Source organism: Chelonia mydas, chromosome 2, assembly GCF_015237465.2.
Source record: "Chelonia mydas isolate rCheMyd1 chromosome 2, rCheMyd1.pri.v2, whole genome shotgun sequence".
Taxonomy (NCBI): Eukaryota; Metazoa; Chordata; order Testudines; family Cheloniidae; genus Chelonia; species Chelonia mydas.
This window is the reverse complement of record NC_057850.1, coordinates 55,564,399-55,577,678: the sequence shown is the minus strand read 5'-3', so window position 1 is coordinate 55,577,678 and position 13,280 is coordinate 55,564,399. Positions and strand designations below refer to the sequence as shown.

At 44.4% G+C, this 13,280-nt stretch overlaps 1 protein-coding gene across 20 annotated transcripts in view; it reads right to left on the bottom strand.

Moving 5' to 3' along the window:
* Window positions 1–12,548, bottom strand: part of STAU2 (staufen double-stranded RNA binding protein 2) — a 231,633-nt gene extending 219,085 nt beyond the window's left edge. For 5 of the 20 annotated variants that reach the window (XM_043539471.1, XM_037892432.2, XM_043539475.1 and 2 more), the window contains exon 1: window positions 11,908–12,007. The gene's annotated coding sequence lies outside the window, so the exon portion shown is untranslated. Of the gene's footprint in view, window positions 1–3,571; window positions 3,641–4,656; window positions 6,418–9,510; window positions 9,612–10,678; window positions 10,834–11,907; window positions 12,008–12,323 lie in introns of those variants that run through there. The other 15 variants (XM_037892435.2, XM_037892429.2, XM_043539468.1 and 12 more) reach the window with 11 other exon arrangements.
* Between the last annotated feature and the right edge of the window lie 732 nt (window positions 12,549–13,280).

The window sequence follows — 13,280 nt, the reverse complement described above, 5'->3', positions numbered from 1 at the left end:
AATATACTTTAAAACTTCTTTTTGTTGTCCTCAACTCTACTGGTCATAGATTTCAACTTGTGCCCCTTGTCTTCCCTTATCAATTTTCTACAATTCCTAGCTTCTGATTCATACTCATTGCTATCAACTTTCCCTTTCTTCCATTTGTTTATTTACACACACACTTTTTTTTATAGCTGCCTTCATTTGCTCTCTAAACCTTGAACTGTTTTTTTAAACCAATACAGCCTTCTTCTTCATTTGTAAGATTGTGGCTTTTGGGGCACCTAATAGTGTTCTAAAACAATTCCCAATTATCATTAACCCTTTTCTGATTAAATTCTTCCCCCAGATGATTTGGCTCATAATTGCTTTCAGCTTTGTGAAAGTGGCCCTTTTAAAGGATCAAGCATATCTATCACTGGTCTGGACTTTATTCTGTTTGCACACTGTAAATGTGATCAAGTCATTATCACCTGTACATAAGTTACCATTAATTTTTAGTTCTCTCATCAGTTCTTTTTCTCTCAAGATGAGGTCTAAAATAGAATTCCCCTGTGGGAGAGGCAACACTTTTTGAATTAGGTAATTGTCATCTTTAATATTTAAAACGTCCAAGGATGTTTTAGTACTGGCAGCATGAGACCTCCAGCATGACAGCCAAACTGAAGTCCCCCATGATCACACAGCTTTTTTCCCTACACATTACAGATAGATGAATAAGCAGCCGCTCATCCTGTTTTCTGGTGTGATTTAGTGTGCTTAGCATAGGCTATTAATTAGTGTATCTTCGGTTTTACCTGTCAAGACACTGATCCACAAGCATTCAAGATAATTTTCTTCTGAGTATCAGTAACTCAAAAACAGGTAATGCCATATTTTATATAGAGTGCCACTTTCCCTGATTTTTTTGCCCCCTTGATCCTTCCTAAATAGATTATAACCATTGATTTTAACAATCCCTGGATAGACCAGGGATCGGCAACCTTTGGCACGTGGCCTGCTTGGGTAAGCTCCCTGGCAGGCCGGGCTGGTTTGTTTACCTGCCACATCCACAGGTTCGGCTGGTCACGGCTCCCACTGGCCAAGTGTCGCCGCTCCAGACCAATGGGGGCTGCGGGACTTGGCGGAGCCATATGCTGTATATAAGTTATAACCACTGTACATTTTGTTTTTACTATCGTGTTAAATATAGCAGCTTATTTTGGGATGATGGGACATGCAGTTCTGCATTTAATTTTAGAATAGTTTCTAATTCAACCCTTACCATTCTGTCAAAGTAATAGAAACAAAAAATAACAGTTTAAAAGGGTTTGACTTCAAGTACCAGTAAGCGGTGGCTAAGTAGGATTACTTAATGTAGCTTGTTTATATTTGTTTTAAATCCTCAAAACTGACAAATTATGCATGAGGCCAGTGTATGTAAATGTTTATTCTTATCACTTATCCTGAACTCCCTTTTCCACACCCTCCATTTGTTTGCTTCATTATCTTGTTGTCTCCTGCCTTAATTAAGGCTCTGATCCTAGAAGCTGATCCATACAGAACCCCACTGATTTCACATATGTAACACACTCCTTGGTTGGTTTGGTGCCCTTGTGATTAGCACACCTAGTGCTGTCTCCCACTGGGTAGGTCTTGCAGTGCTGGTCCTCCTTTAATCAGAGGTGTGTGAGGTGGATGGGTGATCTGAATCCCTCCTGTAGTAAGGGCAGTGGCAGGGGAGCCCAGGCCTGCCCATTCCACTGGGCTCTGACCTCGGGCCCTATGAGGGTCAACAGCGGCTGGCCCCCAAAGGTGCCCTCGGAGTTATCCTCCTTGGGGCACCTCCTCCTTTTCTCTCCCAGCTTCCAGTCCAAGATAAGGTGAAAAGAAAAAAAGCAACCAAACTGTCAGCTCCAACCAAATTCAGCATATAATCTTATTCCCTCAGGGAGGCTTCTCCAGCACCCTTGTCAGGACCCTTCAGGATAGCTCTGTCCTCCTCTCCCACACCTTCCTCTGTCTGAGCTGGGTTGCTCCCTTTTCAACCTCATCTCCAGTTAGATCAGTGGTTCTCAAAGTATTTACCATTGTAGGCCACATCTGTAGCTCTCTCTTTGTTATATGGGACACATCTACACAACACATATACTAGCTGTATAGCCCCGACGATGTCACAGGGGCTGCAGTTGTGTGCTGATTGGGCTGCAAGCGGGCCATGGGTTGACAACCACCGAGTGAGAACATACTCAGTGCCATCCCTCCAGGCTGCAATCTGGGCACAGTACTGTCCTTTAAACCCTTGCAACCTAGTGTGGGGTTCGTATACATCACAACATGGAATAACTTGCAGGATTAGAGCCTTACATCATAAGATTTTGGCATAGGTCTTCCTATATATTTGTGCAGTGCCCAGTACAAGGGAGCCCTGATCTCATTGGAGACTCTGCATGCTCTCTCAATACAAATAAGTAAATAATAAAAGGTGGCAAATAAAATTAGGCCTAACAAGTGTTTCACTTTAATTGACTAACATTTCTGAAGAATGAGAAAAAATATCCCTACATATTTTAATTTGGAAAATATTTTAATTTGGACAACCATTAGACTACTAAAATACATGTTAACATGGCACTAACTGATACTGTGGAAAAACTGACAATGTGAACCAATGTTCAAATTAAAGGAGGTTGGAAAGATTTCTCTACTGAAACGTACCATTTGCATAGTGCTAAACCAATCCTGCCATAGATGTCTTTTTAGCTCTAGCTCAAAAGAGAACTTCTGAAGAGGAAATCTTTTGTTTTGGGAATGGCACCAGATACAATTGTGGCAGAAAATTTTCAACAAGGGATATCAGAATGGAAGTACTGAAATTTAATTCAAATTCTGTTTAGTGCCACATTATACCACCAGATTTACACCACAGAGATCAAAACTAAAGGTAATTTTTACTTTTAGGGGTTAAACAGCAGCACCTACACTTAACAGAGAATCCATTTATATACTCTAGTGTTCTAAAATAGCAAATACACTGTTTCCCACCCAAAGCGGAATGGGTGTGTGTAGGGTAGCTAGCCAGAACACCAAATCATACTGTACCTTCCAAAAAAGTAGATCAGAAGGGAAAATTTTAAGGATAGTATTGTTCACAGGGAAACTAATTTCTGCTCTTCAGAATACTCCTTTGTGTGGTCAGTTGGCTGGCTAGACATGGGTTTTTTATGCAAGACTTCTCATTTCAATTAAGAAATTCAATAGCAAAATAATAATTTGCATTTACACAGCAACTTTCATCCAAATAATTCAAATATTTTTCCAAACATCAATTGAATCAGCCTCACAACATATCTGTAAACTACAATAGTATTTTACTCATTTTACATTAAAGCTCAGAGAGGTTAAGTGATTTAAAGGCTAAAAAACAAGTGAAAGGCAGAAGCAGGAGTAGAATTCAGCCATTCTAACTCCTAGGCCCTCCTCTGCCCATTAGATCACAATGCCTCTCTAGCACCCAAGAATGCTATGTGCATTTGAAATACTACCTGAAGTCTGCTGGATCCTTAATTAACAGATAACAATGCTAGATTAATATATTAGTATCTCTCACCAATGTCCTTCCGCAATTATGTTCCTTTTATGTAATGGAAAACTAGCCAATTTTTTTCACAATGGCAGCCTGAAATTTCAAAAGAAAATCAAAAGTCTATATAGAGAAAAACAGAGGTAGAGGAGGTGATTAATTATTACATAAACATCACAAAATCCAGACTTCCAAGATGAGCAAAATGGGGAGAGGAGGGTTTGTTTATTCGTTTAAGTTGTTTCACAACCTGTGATAGCAAATACAATAGAATGGAAGCAGTTTATCTAACAAGTGAGATAATTTTCCAGTATTTTGTAGTACGTAGCATAAATGTAAGCATAGAGGCAGATATTTGGTATACAAGCATTTTGGTTCTGGTAGGACACTTAGGCTGCTGTGACACACTACAGGTAACTTATATGGAGAATATGCATATCAGGCCTCTTACATGCATGATATATGCAATACCAGAGTTGTAAACCCTGCATAATTCTGATATGCTGAAATGTATATCAGCTGATATACCTTTGTTAAAGCTGATGGGCAGCTAAACACTCTTTATTCAGCTGAATGGAAGAAGTAATTAAGATCATTTACGGAGAAAGACAGCAGAAGACAATGGAAGCCACCACCCAAAGCAGTAGGCCACATGCAAGGTTGATCAGCAGCTAAGCCATGTCGGCAGAAGGGTTTCCCTGGAGACTGACTAAAATGTTGGGGCATTCACTGGCTGTAGCTGTGTGTGTGGGAGGCAGAAGGGCAGGAAGACAATAAGAAAAAGTGAACAGAAAGGGTGAGCAGTCATCATGAGTATGGCCCTTAGAGGGAACAGAGGGAGGGCTCTTTGGGAGACTAGACTGGCTGCAAAGGCAGGCTTGGAAACGGCAAGCCAGGAAACTGTCCACTCTTATGTGTTCCTTCTGTGTTCAGGGAAACAGGACTTTATGTACATTCTTTGTAAATAAACATGATTGAACCAAATACCTAACTCGTATTATCAATCTCCCCCCTAGTTAAAGCAACCCAAATATTGGCTAACCACTTGAGCCAAAGGGACAATAATACTAGATATTTCACAGAATTATATATCTGCTTAATTTTCATTGTACCTTTAAATGCATGCTGCCAACTCCTTCTAGCAGTAAGTTACCATGGAAAGTAGGAGCCCAGTCCTCCAGGTACTGAGTGCCCTCAGCTCCCCTTGACCTTGCACGAGGCCCTCAGCAACGCATAGAAAAAGGTCCTATGGACCTGGAAGCTCAAAAGAGATGGATATAAGATAGCTAACTAAGAAAAAATGTGACCCAAACCAGATGATATTGCCATCCTATGGGGCCCTTTCCAACTCATTTTATTCCAGTATGTGACAGCTCTCATAGCAAATATAAAACAAGCTTTCCTCCAGTCAATAGCAGGGCTTAAAAAATCCAATCACCTACTCACAGTAGCCTGTGGAAAACTTATTTTTTCAACCTGTGAACACGCAGCACCAGTCCCCCTTTGCCGCTCACAGATTTTGAAAGCAGCTGCACTGTGAAATTAACAAGACTAGTCAGTTTCACAACTACCATTCAGAACTACACAGCAGTGAAACAGTCACAAATGAGGTCACTTCACTTCAGACTGGTAGAAACCCTACCAGTCTGCCTTTTTCCAGCAAGTAGGGATAGCAGGGTAAACTATGCTTCTCAGTAGGGCCTTGGCCCTGGACTCAATGGCATCTCTGCCCTCTTTTTCATACCTGTCTCTAGGTAGTAGGTTTAGTCCTCCATCAGGTCAGAGTCTGCTAAATTTATTCAAACTACGATTCTACACAGCACTAAGATTCCCCCCCGTGTTAAAATATGACAGAGAAAGTTAGCTAAATGGTTATGGGAATATAGCAATACTGGGGCTGCTAAATAAAAGAATATTGGTATAGATACCCCCTGCTTAACCAAAGGAAAAGATGCAACACATCACAGTTGGGTACGCTGTAATATTGGGCTGCAGAACTCAGTATTTGGAAGCATTCCACTTATAACATGATTAATACACTAATAGATCCCTAAGTTACTCTTGGGGTAAAGTATGCACCAGCCATGCCTGCCTCTTACAGCCATGCACAGCTGGCACACACTTTTCTGTTTTCATTATGTTCTGATCCTAGTATTACACGGCCATAAGTAGCTTTCTCGTATTGGTCCACAGTTGTGACGAGTGAAATTATTTTTTCTAAATACTGTCCAAGATGATGCCTGGTAAGACTATTTTTCAGATTCTCCATTGAAGCTTTGATCTTTTAGTATAAACATAAGTGTACTTCAGATAAGACTGTTCCCAGTTAAGAACACAGTCAACTTTAAAGAAAACATTTAGTAGGAAACCTATCTGTTCTCAGAACTGAACAAAGTACCTTGAACTATTAGCAAAAGTCCTAGGTCTAGTTTATACTTAAAAGTCTTTCCACTATAACTATTTCAGTTATGGGTGTGATTTTACCAAAAGAGTTATACTGGTAAAAGCCCTAGTGTGCATGCAGTTACACATATGTAAGATTTAGATTAAAAAAAACTAGAAATATACGAAATTAACATGTAACACATTAAATTGATTAAAAGCTGGCTAATTAATAGATCTCAAAATCTAATTGTAAATGGGGAAACACTGGCTCTTGGCCGACACTAACATTTTTTATTAATAATCTTGAAGAAAAAATAAAATCAGTGATAAAGTCTGAACAGGAGTAGAGAAGCTATTTTACTTGCGTATTTGGCACTGGGTCGACTGCTGTTGGAATACTGTATTAGGTTTTGGTATCCACAATTCAAGAAGGATGTTGACAAACTGGAGAGGGTTCAGAGAAAAACCACAAGAATAATTAAACGATTAGAAAACCTGCCTTATAGCGATAGTCTACAAGAGCTCAATCTATTTAATTTAGCAAAGAAAAAAGTAAAGGGATGACTTGAGTCTATAATGACAGGTTTCAGAGTAACAGCCGTGTTAGTCTGTAGTCGCAAAAAGAAAAAGGAGTACTTGTGGCACCTTGGAGACTAACCAATTTTTTTGAGCATAAGCTTTCGTGAGCTACAGCTCACTTCGTCGGATGCATACTGTGGAAAATACAGAAGATGTTTTTATACACACAGACCATGAAAAAATGGGCGTTTTTCTCTCCCCCCCACCCCACTCTCCTGCTGGTAATAGCTTATCTAAAGTGATCACTTTCCTTACAATGTGTATGATAATCAAGGTGGGCCATTTCCAGCACAAATCCAGGTTTTCTCCCCACCCCCTCACCCCCCAAAACCCACTTACTTACCAACAGGAGAGTGGGTTTTGGAGGTGGGGAGAAAAACACCCATTTTTTCATGGTCTGTGTGTATAAAAACATCTTCTGTATTTTCCACAGTATGCATCTGATGAAGTGAGCTGTAGCTCACAAAAGCTTATGCTCAAATAAATCAGTTAGTCTCTAAGGTGCCACAAGTACTCCTTTTCTTTTTGAGTCTATAAGTATCTACATGGGGAACAAATACTTAATAATGGGCTCCTCAATATAGCGGAGAAATGTATAAAGATACAATAGCTGGAAGCTGAATGTTAGCTAAATTCAGATGGAAATAAGGTGTAAATTTTTAATAGTGAGAGTATAATTAACCATTGGAATTTTAAAATTCTGGTGGATTCTCCATCATTGACAATTTTTAAATCAAGACTGGATGTTTTTCCAAAAGATAAGCTCCAGAAATTATTTTTTGGGAAGTTTTCTGGCCTGTGTTATACAGGAGGTCAGACCAGATGATCACAATGATCCCTTCTGTCCTTGGAACCTATGGTATAAACGTGACATACGGTATAGTCAGCGTGGCATAAAGCACCTGTATACCAATATAATTCCATCTACACTAGGGGGATATACTGCTTTAACTATAACTGTGTAGTTAGAGGTACAGCGTTCTAGTGTAGCCAAGCCCAAAATATGCGACCAGCTGCCCAATCTGACCAATGCCCAAACAATTCTGGAATTTTAATTTGCAAAACCCTCAACCGCTTGATTTGTGAACATAATACAGTTTAAAAAAAAAAAAAAAACCACCCCAAGAGGCATGGTTAGGTAGTCTGAACACAGGACTGGGACTCAGTAACTCCAGTGTTCTGATTTTAGAGCTAATATCTCACTCTGTGATTTTAAGCAAGTCAGTAAATCTCTTTGCCTCAGTTTTTCCATCTGTAAAGGGAAGGCAATTTGAACCTCTCTCATAGAAGGATTGTGAGTAATAACATTTTTAAAGTGCTGTGAAGATAAAATGTTCAAAGAATTGTTATTGGCCAAGCAAAGTGAGGCCTAATACTCAACTCTATGGCATTTCTCATTGTCTTTTATTGATATGAAACTGATTAAACAATGAAGAGAAGAAGAGCAGCAGATTAGATGATTTAACAATAAAATATAGGCTTCCTGGCACTATTCTGTAAAGTTGCTACAGGTTATGAGACAATGTTACTGTCCTTCTGATTACCACCTGCCAGCTCAGCCTACATAAGCAACAAAGTATGCGACCCTCCAGTCATATACAAATGCTGGAAAATATTTGGTCTACAACTCATAAAACCTGCTTCAAAATTACATTAGATATTTTAGAAAGAAAGTTTTTGGCAGAAAAGCATCAAAGGATTGTAAGTGTACACTTTTATTTAACAAACTAGAGTAGATTTCTTCTTTTCAAAGACAAATTTATAGCCATAGTTCAGGCAGGTCAACACAAACGATCTGGAGGGAATATGACAGGTGTTGCATTTTCTAGTGGTTAGAACAGCAGCCTTAGAATCCAAAGATCTGGCTCTGCCACTGATTCATGGTGTAACCTTGGGAAGTTCACTTACTATTCCACTTTATAAAGACTTAGTACCGGATTCATGTCTCATATTTATATCAGTATAAATCAGGAGTAAGTCCACTAAAGTCAACAGAGTCACATTTATAAAACTGGGAAGATAGGAAAAAATCAAACCTATGGTCTCTGCCCCCAAAGAATAGTCTAAGTGAGCTATGCCATTGATTTAGTATGTTAGCTTGGGGCATGTCACTTAACTTTTCTGTGTTTCAGTTTTTTCAGGTGTAAAACTGGGTTAACAATTCATCTTTGTAAACCACTTTCAGATTTCAGGATGAAAGATTACTCAAATACATGCTGCTATTATTATTATTATTCAAACAACTGTTGGGAGACTGAGTTACTCAGATTGGTACACAGATATATAAAGCCTTTCACAGACTGATAGTCTGAATCTAGCACAAATTGTTTATGTTTGTGCTAGATTCCAATGGCTTATGTTACATGAAGTGGTGGTGTCAATCCAGTACGTAGTGGCCAATAGCCACATTACTGTTGGATATCTCCACAGAGAGCACTCAATGAGCATGAGGACCGAGGTCCACTGTAGTGGATCCTTTCAAAGCACAGTTAAGAGTCATCAACTGGGCAGCACTGGAAATCTAGCACTGCTGCCAGCTCTCCTTAAGTAAAGCACATCTGGCACCTTTCATAAGCACTACAGTCACACAAAAACCTGATCAGCAAAAAAAGGCTTTGTCTACACTAAGAAAACTTTTACTGGTATATTAATGCAGTTACACAGAAGCAAACCCCTTAATGCACTGCAGCAGCACAGGGCAGAGTTTACCTTGCTGCAGCTTAATCTGGTAACGCATCAGAGATACAGCAGCATAAATCCACCTTGCATCATCTTACTCATATAGTATGTACTCACTTACGTACTTACACCTGTGAAAATTTCCTTCATGGAAGCAGAGCCTTGCAAGTGTATAGTGATTTCTGTACATTCACCACTGACAGCTCTCTACAGCATAGAGGCCTACATTTCTAACCCTAATAACAGCAAAGCAAACCCTCCAAATGTGACCCAAAGAAACAGAGTTTCCTGTGAGGAAGAGTATCACTGACTTCCCCAGGTACCTCCATTTTCAGGCTAGCTGCACTGCAGGGAAATTCACCCTCAGAGGACAACAGGCAGTGTCTTCATGAGTCTTCACAGAAGTCCGACCAGTAGAGGGTGCCTGGGAAAAAACACCCTCTGCTGAGCTGTTCTAGACCACGGGTGGGCAAACTTTTTTTCCTGAGGAGCACATCTGGGTATGGAAATTGTATGGCGGGCCATGAATGCTCACAAAATTGGGGGTATGGGTGCGGGATGGGGTGCGGGTGGGGCAGGGGTTTTGGGGTGTGGGCTCCAGCTGGGGGTACGGGCTCTGGTGCAGGGCTGTGGATGAGGAGTTTGGGGGTACAGAAAGGGGCTCCAAGCTGGGATCAAGGGGTTCAGAGGATGGGAGGGTGATCAGGGCTGGAGCAGGGATCAGGAAACACTTCCCTCAAGCATCTCCCAGAAACAGTGGCATATCCCCGCTCCGGCTCCTACGTGGAGGCACAGCCAGTGGGCTCTGCGTGCTGCCCTGTCCACAGGCGCTGCCCCGTCACTCCCATTGGCCGGAAACCACAGCCAATAGGAGCTGCATGGGCGGGGGCTTGAGGCTGGAGCAGCATGCAGGGCTCCCTGGCTGCCCTTTTGCATAGGAGCTGGAGTGGGGATATGCCAGCTGCTTCCCGGGAGCCACGCAGAGCCATGGCACATGCAGAGCGGGGCAAGCCCCCGACCCCGCTCCCCAGCGGGAGCTCGAGGGCCAGATTATAAGGTCTGATGAGCTGGATGTGACCCGAGGGCCGTAGTTTGCCCACCCCTGTTCCAAACACATCTCCTCCCAAGCTAGTGGTGCCAACTTTCCAGTCTAGTATGACCATATTTCCCAAAAGGAAAATGGGACACCAAATGGAGCTAGCCCAAGCCATCTCACCCCACCCGCATGGGGCTGGCACCACTGCTCACCAGAGCCCTGCCTGCTGCCCGCGAGGCTGGGGCTGGTGTCGCTGCTCACTCAAGCCCTGCCTCCCCCCCAGCCTGAGAGGTTGGCACCCCTGCTTCCCCTCTCACATTCCTCCACACCACACTTTTTTTTGACAAAAGTAGGCATTTGATCAGTTGGCAAGAACTATGAGGAAAAATGCCCACTTTTGCCAAAAAAAAGTCAGGGCTTAAAAAAGGGACTGTCCCAGCCAAAATGGGACATACGGTCTGCACACCAGCTCAGGTCCCCAACAAAGCAAGTTTGTGAGGGCTTTGCACTGCTGTCATCATGGTTGACTTTTCTTCCACTGGAGACTCCAAAGCCTGAATTACATTGGCAGAAGTCTGAGTAACTTGGGGCTGAATATAGCCCAACAGCTCTTAAAAAAAAAAAAAAAGAAAAAAAAAAGTGAAATCCCCTCCTAATCTTTGGTAGTATTGACTCCTAACCTAACTATGCAACACAAATGTCAGTGTTAACTATTTTACTGTGAATCATGTTATAGGAGGATAAACACCTATCTATTCTGACAACATGGGAAAGTTTAGGCTTGTTAGGAAAGTTTAGGATTGTAGGTGAAGTTTGAGTACAGTAGCACTTTACTTTGAATCTATTGCGCAATCAATACAGCATACAAATAATATATTGTAAGGCTTTTTGTATCATTCTAAAGCACCAGTTTAATATGGTATTTTAAAATCTGTCTTGAACCTTGGAAAACAGATTAGCTAATGATCTTTTATAAGGAAGTAATCTGAATCACGCTGTAGTGAAATGTGGTAGTGATAAGAGCTGAAAAGGCCACAATGAAAAAAGAGGCATGCTTTGGCCATAGAAAACTACTTCACAAATTTAACACAGGCCTGATGCAATATGCAGCCAATCCGCGATTCGAGTGGTGCTTCCACAGTAAATAATCAGTCTCCTATCTTACCCCCCCACCAGCTGCAATAGCTGAGCTGCTATTCAGCGCCGGGCAGCTAAAATCCGAGGCATTTCACTTGAGAGAGGTCTGAGTCGGGAGGCCGGTTGGGAAACGAGCTGCATCAACCGGTGCATCTGCCGGGGTCGGGGAGGCTGCAGCATCGCCCCCCTCGAGAGGCGCGGGGAGCCCTGCGGGCAGGGGCTAGACATGGCGGGGGGAGGAGGCTCGATCCCCTGAGCCGAGCTCAGCGCTGGGGGCCCCATGAACGCCCTGCGCCCCGCGGGAGGGGAGCAGCGTTTACCAAGCAGGGCGGAGGCAACAGCTCCTGCCCTGCCCGGATCAGCGCGGTGGGGCCGCGGTGTGACCCGGGGCGGGGCCGGCAAAGCCGCCTGCCCCTCAGGCCGCCCCCCCCCCGCGCCCGGGGCCGCCGCCGCCGCGAGGGCGAGGTCCCTCAGCACAGGCGGCCACTGCGCCGCCTCTCCCCGGGCGGGGGGCGGGGGCCTGGCCGCCCCCCGCGGGCCCGGTTACCTGGTTCCCGGGAACACTTTGGAGACGCTTCCAACATCGGCAAACACTAAAGAGAACTGACCCCGCCGCGGCCGCCGCCGGCCCCAACCACTCCGCCCCCAACCCCCGCGCCCGCCGCCGGCCCCGCCGCCTGCCCCCGCGCCCGCCGCCAGGCCCCCCGCCCCCGTGGCCCGCCTCCCCAAGGCCGCTGCCGCTCCCTCGCGGCCCCCGAACCCCGGCGGGGAGGCCCCCGGCGCAGCGCCCGGCCCGCCGCTCCCCCCCGCTGCCGCAGCGCGAATGGCCCCGTCCGCATCCTTTCCCCTGCGCCGCGCCGGCCTGGCGGGCCGCGGCCAGCGCCCCCTAGCGCCAGCTCCGCGCAGCGCAGGGACCGCAGCAGCGGGGGGCCCCGCTCGCTGCAGCCGCCGTTCCCGACTCACCCCAGGGCCGGGACCAGCCGGCCGGGGAGCGCCCCGGGGGCCCTGCGCCCTGCTCGTGCCCGGCGTCAGAGCCGCTGGGCGGGGCACGACGCACGGCCCCCGAGTTGAGCCAGCGCGGCTCCCTGGCTGTGGGGCAGGCGCAGGGGCCGCTGTGCCCGGGCCTCAGGGCTCACGCAGCCACCATTTCGCCACGTGTGGCCTTTAAAGCAGGGCTCCCAATCGAGTCAGAGCCTGGGCTACGTCCGCCTCTCCCCACCTTAGGCTAAACAAGGGGGCCCCTGGTTCCTAGGGGCAGGAACAGCCGCATGGGCCTGTCTGCGCAAAAAAAAAAAAAAAAAAAAAAAAGTGGTGTAAGTAATGCAAGAAAACACCTGTGACTAGATTCTGGAGGCAGCCAGTGCTTTCCTGCCTGCAAAACATTATTACCCCCTTGCTAAGTTACTAAGGAGGGCCTGTGCCACTGCTGTTTGGTTTGCATAACAACATTTGAAGAAATTTTGATTAGCAATAAGTGTTTGAAAATTTCACAGCATGGGACTTCCTACAAAACATTTTAACAGGGCGCAGTGCTGGCACCTGAGTGACTGGGCTATCACAGTTTGGGTATCAGAAACTGACTAGACTGTATAAGGAGTTACACAGTGAAATAACCCCAGGTACATTTATTTCAATTACTAGACCTTGATTTTTTCACATTCCCTCTACACTGCAGACTAGCTTCCTGTGAAATTCGGCTTAGAGTCACAATGGAGGGCCAGAAGGTGCCAACAGATCATCTAGTCTGGTCTGTTGATAATTTATATGGAACTTATCAGAAAAGAAAGCTGAAAGGTGAATGTTTATAATTAACAGTTTTAAATTATTTAAACAATTTACTGTTAATTCACTCCACACAGCCACCAAGTTGTGTCATATTTTAATTTTCCACTGTTTGGGAGATAGATAGATATAGATATG